The sequence below is a fragment of the Otolemur garnettii genome, unplaced genomic scaffold (genome assembly GCF_000181295.1).
Source record: "Otolemur garnettii isolate 467f Iridium unplaced genomic scaffold, OtoGar3 scaffold00024, whole genome shotgun sequence".
In the NCBI taxonomy this organism is placed as follows: domain Eukaryota; kingdom Metazoa; phylum Chordata; class Mammalia; order Primates; family Galagidae; genus Otolemur; species Otolemur garnettii.
In genome coordinates, this window is record NW_003852419.1 from 2,473,253 (window position 1) to 2,481,116 (window position 7,864).

Consider the following 7,864-nt stretch of genomic DNA (forward strand, 5'->3'; position numbering starts at 1 on the left):
AGGCAGTTCTCTTGCCTCAGTCTCCCAAGTAGCTGAGACTATAGGTCACTGCCACAAAACCCGGCTATTTTTTTTTTTGGTTGCAGTTTGGCCAGGGCCAGGTTTGAACCTGCCACCCTCAGTATATGGGGTCTGGTTTTTTCTCAGTCTGGTCACAAACTCCTGAGCTCAGGTGATTCTCCTGCCTCAGCCTCCCAGGGTGCTAGGATTACAGGTGTGAGGCACTGCACCTGGCCTCGGGTTGGGTTTCATGTGGGAAATCAACATGGTGAAAAGCAATGGTCTCACTGTGGTGCTGAGGGGTCTAGAAACTAGGATCATAGGAGACCACAGAGGAAGAATGAGGGGAGTTCAAGAGAACCATGACAATGAGCTTGAGTAGGTGAAGGCTGAAGGTAGGAGAGCTGGGGTCATAGATAGATCATTCCTTAAGGTGAAACCAGGACCTAACCCTGCTGGAAACTAGATTCAGATTCAAAGAAGAAAGAACTTTCCAGGTCAGAGTGTGATAGAATGAGATTTTCTTTCCTCCTATTCTTCTTGGGAAAAGAAAGGGTCTTTGGTAAGATATAACCGATCATCGCAAGAGAAGGGCTATTACCTTATAGTTATGGCTGTTTACAGTTGTTTCCCTCTGAAGGACTGCAGATCACCTCAGGGACCCCGAGGAACCGAATGTAGCCAGCATTCTGTGCAGAGGAGAGGAGCATAAAAAGGGGTCCCTAAATGTGCACAGTTTGAGGTGCTGCTTAAGCAGCAGGAGTTGGAGGTTCAGCCTCTGGGAATGTGCAGGATATGGGTGCTCTGGGTACCATGAAGTTACGGTGCTCTCTGTGTCAGGATGTGGGAGCCATTTGCTGGGTGGAGCCCATAGCTGTATTGGAGTTGTGATCCATGGTTGCACAAATAGGATAAAGTGGTATGTGAGCGCCCTCAGCCCTTTTCAGTGGAGTGGAGTGGAGTGGAAAAGGATTCAGCGACAGCAAAGACAGGGCAGCTGCTGGGGAAGTGATGTCAAGTATTTGCAGTCTGCCGTTCTCTTTTACCCATGTAAGTCATACTCCCCGAGGCCTGGCTGCAGCACACAGTTGTGTGTGTTGTGTACGGCACCACTTCAGGAAGCATTATTCACAATCCATGCTATAGTAACTGGCAGCTTTACCTGAAGGCAGGGACTATGGGGAACCTGGGAGCCAACCCCCAATTGTCATTCAAAGAGACTCCTTGCCTTGAGAGGGGCAAGTGACCTTTTCACAAACAGTGTATGAGACAGACACAATTCCAACCACACAGCTGATGAAAAAAGAATGGCCCTTCCAGTTATTGCCCTGTTGGAGATGACCTTCAGGAAAATCACATCAGTTGTTCTCAAGTTCTTGTCCTTAATATTTTTATTTTATTTTTCCTTTATATCTCTCAGAAGCAACTGACCATTGATGGAAATTGTTTACATCCCCAAGTAGAAGTTATGGGTCTAGGGTGGTGCCTGTGGCTCAGTGAGCAGGGCTTTGGCCCCATGTACTGAGGGTGGCAGGTTCAAACCTGGTGCTAGCCAAACTGCAATAAAAAAAATAGCCAGGTGTTGTGGCAGGTGCCTGAAGCCCCAAGTATTTGGGAGTCTGAGGCAAGAGAATTGCCTAAACCCAAGAGCTAGAGGTTGCTGTGAGCTGTGACGCTACAGCACTCTACCAAGGGCAACAAGTGAGACTCAAAAAAAAAAAAAAAGAAGTTATAGGTCTAATTTTAGCCTAACGTGATTTAAAATGGGAAACCATAGTTGCAAATAGCCCTGAGTGTGATTAAGCCCCACTGGGGACTAGGAATGATGGAGACGTGACAGACCCCTCACATTAGCTCACTTCACACAATAGGCCAATGAAATTATGTACCCAACACACAGCATATTTTCTGAAAACTGAAAATGCACTTAACATCTCTACAGTTGATATGCTGGGCATTTTTTTTTTTATTCCTACAGAGAAGAACAGTAAAAAAATATATATTTATTATATCTTTTTAACTTGCAAGGAAAGACTCTGATTTGCTAGTACTACTTGCTGGGGAATATATGGTTCTCCAGAAAAAGTCCCCCTTCCTCCACAGGTTAATAAGAGAAATTTGGAAGAAAGAATGATAAATTAGTCATAATGTTGGGAAGGAAAAAGGTTGATGTTGGCAGAGCCACAAGACTAGGCTCAAAAAAGGAATAGCTGGCCTGGTTTTCAGAGAAACTTGGGATAGAGAATCCTTCAACTCCTGAGAGCTCAACAGTGGACTTTATTTTAGTACAACCCTGACATATTCCCTGACTTTGGGTGAGAGGAATGAAAGGGAGTAGAGGGCATGGGCTAATGTGTTTTGAAGACAGTATTTTTCCCCTATAAAATTTTTTTTTTATTTCATTACTTTATCTCATTAATCTGCTTCACTTTATTGCAAAACTTCTCAAGTTTACTATTCCTTCTTGAAAGCACTCCAATTCAAGCTTTCGCCTCTACCACACCATAAAACCATGCTTGCTAAGGTCACTAAAGGCCCTATAATGAAATTTAATGGTCAGTTATTTTTTTTTTTTTTTGAAACAGTGTCTGACTTTCTTGCTGCCTCTGTAGAGTGCTATGGTGTCATAGCTCACAGCAACCTGATACTCTCGGGCTCAGATGATCTCTTGCCTCAGCCTCCTGAGTAGCTGAGATGACAGGCCAGGCTATTTTTAGAGATGGGGTCTTGCTTTTGCTCAGGCTGGTCTCCAACTCATGAGCTCAAGTGATCCACCCGCTTTGGCCTCCCAGAATACTAGGATTATAGACATGAGCCACTGTGCCCCATCTTAAATGGTTAGTTCTTAGTGTTTATCTTACTAAGTCTACTAGCTGTATTTGACACAGTGGATCAGGCTTTCCTCCTTGGAAATACTTTCTATCAGGCCAGTTGTCACCACAACTACAGGTGGCTCATGCCTGTAATCCTAGTACTCTGGGAGATGAGGCAGGTGGATTGCTTGAGCTCAAGAAATCCAGACCAGCCTGAGCAAGAGCGAGACCCTGTCTCTACGAAAAATAGAAAAATGAGCCGGGTGTTGTGGCAGACACCTGTAGTCCCCACTACTTGGGAGGCTGAGGCAAGAGGATAGCTGAAGCCTTAGAGACTGAGGTTGCTCTTAGCTATGATTCTATGGTACTCTACCCAGGGTAAGAAAAAAAAGAAAGAAAGAAAGAAAAAGAGAAAGAAATACTTTCTTCCAGGTGCCTCTCTCCTGGTTTTCTTCTATCTGATGACCTGTCCTTCTTAGTCTTGACATCTCTACTTGCATGCCTAATAGGTACCTTAAATATAACCTAGGCCAGCAGGTCTCAACCTGTGGATCGCGACCCACAGGAACTGTATTAAAGGGTTGCAGCATTAGGAAGGTTGAGAACTACTGTCCTAGACTCTTAATATGTACCATCCCATCCAAATTTGTTCATCCTGGGCTGAGTGCAGTGGCTCACACCTGTAATCCCAGCATTTTGGGAGGCTGAGGTAAGAAGATTAATCACCTAAGGTGATGAAGTTGAGCCAGTCTGGGCAATATAGAGAGACTCCATCTCCACAAAAAATAAGAAAAATTAGAGGGGTGGCATGTGCCTGTAGTCTCAGCTTATCAGGAGGCTGAGGTGGAAGGACCACTTGATCCCAGGAGTTTGAGGTTGCAGTGAGTTATGATGATGCCATTGCACTCTAGCCTGGGCAACAGAGTGAGAATCTGTCTCAAAAAAAAAAAAAAAAAATCTGTACCTCCTGAATATCAGCTAATGCCAAGCCAAAAATCTTGTAGTAGCTAAACCACCAATCCTTGAGCAGTTCCTTCCAGGTATACCTTCAAAATGCAGAATCTAACTTTTGCTCACCATCTCCACTCTGGTTTACACCACTCCCCACACTCCCCTGGATGATTGCAATAACCTCCAGACTCCACCCTACTTCAGAGACTATTCTCAATATGCCTGCCAGAGTGAGCTTGTTACAGTTTAAGGCAGATTGTACACTGACTCTTTTGGACTCTTATCTACTGCCCTGCCACCTCCCTCCTTCTGAGGGTGGCATGGTCATCTCTCAATATGGAGGAGATAAGGAAAGGATTGGTGGAATTGGACTTGAGCCATGCCTTGAGTAACAGGAGTCAAGCAGACAAGGGAGAACAGTGATGTCTGAGAAATGCCATGGGCAAAGTCCCCAAAGCAACATGTCTTATACTGGGTTCAGAGACCAGGGACAGGCCCAATGGGGTGGACATATGACATTCATGTTGGGAAGTGCCTGGAAAGATAGATTTGGGTCAGATGGCGGACGTCTCTGAACACCGTACTCGGGAGTTTGGCTTTTGTGCTACATTTTCCAGTAGGCTTGGGCATAAGAGAAGTGGGAGCGACTCTGAAATTCACTTAGCATAGTTATCTCAGCTGCCTGCCAAGTAGTCTATTTAGTCCAATTCACAGGCAGAGCTTTGTTGAGCATTGAGAAGTCACTTGCTCCGTGTGAATCCAATCACCACGGCAGGCACACCTCAAAGAGGGAACACACAGCCACCTCTGAAAAGCCTGCCCCACACTCCGGCAACTCAATTCATGAATATGCTTTTCCAATGTCTGACGCTGCTGCTTAGCAAAGATATTATGGGACAAATCCTTGATTTGACCTTTTGTATCTCTATCCATCCCACTGTGCTAAAAGCAATTATGTGCATCTTGTGTGTGGCTGTTGGAATGGGGAGTCACTTAGCGACGGGTCCTTTTCACACTCCAACTGTCCTCTCACTCATTCCTTCTCCTCTGTCACACGGCCCGCACAGCAGGCCTCCTCGGCTGCTTGGCAGCGTCTAAAATGGCATCGAGGGAGGCGGGCAGGGATGTAAACAGGTGGAAACAGTTCCTGTCATGGTGATTAGCATTCCCCTTGGCCAGGCATAGCTCTGAATGAAAGAATGGGGTGATGAGGGGACAGGGAGGAGAAAGCTGGCTGGGGAGCAAGAGGCAGAAGAGGGGTGAACTGTTGTTAAAGGCACAGGCAACTTTCTGCCAAAACTTCCTATAAAATAAAGCAATTCCAGCATCAGGGCGGATGGTAGTGTCTATGCTGGGGATAGATGACCTGTCCGCTGTCCTCCTTGCTCGTGTCCGTGTGAGGATTGCCCTCTGCGTATGTGAGCGTGCACAGTCGGGTCTGTGTGGGTCTGCGAGTTGATAGCAGTGTTTGAGTGGCTGTCTGAATGCCATGTATATACACTTACAGGTACGGGTGCCTCAGAGAACTCATGTTGGTTTGTGTCTGCGTGTGTCTTAGGATGTGTGTCTGGAGCGAGCATGTATGCGTGACTGTGTGCAGGTCATTTCTGGGTGTGCTACATTCCTCGGTCTGGTTAGGTGTGTGACATGTGCACACATCAGCATATCTGAGGAAAGGGCTGAGTAGAAAGAACTCCCCGTCCTTCTCTTCGTGGAGCAGCTCAGCATGACCGTGGAGGCCACTTCACTCCTGGTCAGAGAGATGAGCTCTGATCTTGCTAAGTTCCTTCAGGAACAGGTATTCTGTACTCGGTTCTCCCTTGCCCCAAACTGCAGGCCTAATGCTAGTGAGACGGCCTGGAAGGTAGGGAAGATGCCCAGGAGATCACAGAGGGAGAGAGCTAAGATGCTGGAGGCAAGACCCTGGAGGACTTGGGGGGATAAAATCAAGGATTTTTTCCTGAGCTTTTGCATATAAATAATTTCCAGTGGAAAAGTGAGCTGGACTCTTGGGCAGGAGGGAAATGCCGGTGATGAAATAATATTGAGTAGAGTGATCTGCTCCCAGCCCAGGCTCATCCCTGATTGAGTTGAGACTTGGCTGGAGAAAGAGAGGAAATGAAATCGGCCTACCTTGGGGGCTGTAGGTGCCAGAGCTGAGCTGAAACATCTCCGCTGTTACTAAGAATTAAGGACAGAGAAGCTGGTCCCAGGTACAATCACCTGATGGGGTCGCTATTGACTCTGGAAACTAGAGCACAAAGGGGAAAATTAGTAATTCCTGCAATCAGAACTATACCTTTTTGCCCCCCAAACTCCCAAATACAACAGATTTTACTGCAATTGGCAGCTTCCTGCCACTCCAACTTCCATTCAGCCACAGGCGACCTGGCATGGTCTTGACACCCACTGCAGCTCACCTTTGGGCCACTCGGGATATTCTCAAGGGAGGGAAGGGAATGAGAAACCCCAGGGGCAGGCCGTGTGCTTTTAAATTTGTCCAAGAGACTCATTCAGAGAGACCTTTCATGATTACTCATTGATTGCTCATTGTGTGCAAATTAAGAATAGAAAGGAAAAAATGGAAATTATCTACGAGGATACGACCTGGAAATAACCAACACTTAACATTCTAATGCATATCTTCCCAGGCTTTTACTCCCTTTCTTTTCTGTGTATACATCTATCCACATTACACACATATAAGCTATTTTATAAGTTCTTTCTTATTAATATGTCTTAAATATCTTTTCATGTCAATACTACAACATTGTCACATAAAATGGCTGCTAAATACCTTATTGTATAGGCATATCATAATTTATTTAACTAATCTTCACTTGTCAAATATTTAGGTTTTCTTTTTCTCTTTTTCTTTTTATTTGCAGTTTTTGGCCAGGGCTAGGTTTGAACCCGCCACCTCTGGCATATGGGGCTGGCACCCTACTCCTTTGAGCCACAGGAGCCACCCCCTTTTCTCTTTTTTTAAGTCTGGATTTTTATTTAATTGAATTTATTTATTTAATTTTATTTATTCATTTTGGGGGGAGACAGGGTCTCACTCTGTCACCCTAGATAGAGTGCCGTGGCATAGTAGCTCACAGCAATCTTAAATTCTTGAGTTTGAGCAAACCTCTTGCCTCAGCCTCCTGGATAGTTGAGACTGTAGATGCCTGCCACAGTGCCCAGCTAGTTTTTCTATTTTAGTAGAGATGGGGCTCTCACTCTTGCTCAGGCTGGTCTCAAACTCCTGAGCTCAGGTGATCCACTGGTCTCGGCCTCCCAGAGTGCTAGGATTACATTTGTGAGCCACTGCACCCAGCCTAATCTGGATTTTTAAATTTGAGAATAATGAAAACCCATGAGGTTTTTTTTAGAAAGAGCCTTGTCGTTCCCTCACCACCTTGAGAATAATCTAAGGAAGCCTGAAGGTGACCTGGGATGGGTGGCAAAATCTCACAGGTCCCACACTAGCAGTGGGAAGCTGCCAGAGTGGGCAGTTGGTGGTCACTGTGTCATCTGTGGTGTGTGGCAGTGTTCTGGAGTGATGTATGCTATCTGATTGCAGGCACTGCTGACTTTCTCTAGAAAGCAGTCTTCTTATTTTGGTTCTAGACTCAATGGCAGAAGCCTTGAAGAACCCTGTGAGGAATACCCACTCTGTACCCTCCGCCCTTCCAGATAGCAGAGAGGGCTGGGACAGAGATCAGGGACTTTGGCAGGCCTGCTCAATCTCAGCAAAGAGTTTGATGTAGAGGGTTTTTCCTATTCTGAATCACTTGGTCTGGTTTTTATTTCTACCTGGATCTCCTAAAAGTTTGTTTTACCTAGTTCTGCTCCCAGTGTAGAGTTATTCAGTCCATTCTGTTTAAACTGTTTGCTTGGGCAGTACCTATGGCCCAGTGAGTGGGGCGCCGGCCCCATATCCCGAGGGTGGCAGGTTCAAACCCAGCCCCGGCCAAACTGCCACAAAAAAGTAGCCAGGCATTGTGGCGGGTGCCTGTGGTCCCAGCTACTCTGGAGGCTGAGGCAGGAGACTCGCTTGAGCCCAGGAGTTGGAGTTTGCTGTGAGCTGTGATGCCACAGCACTCTACCCAGGG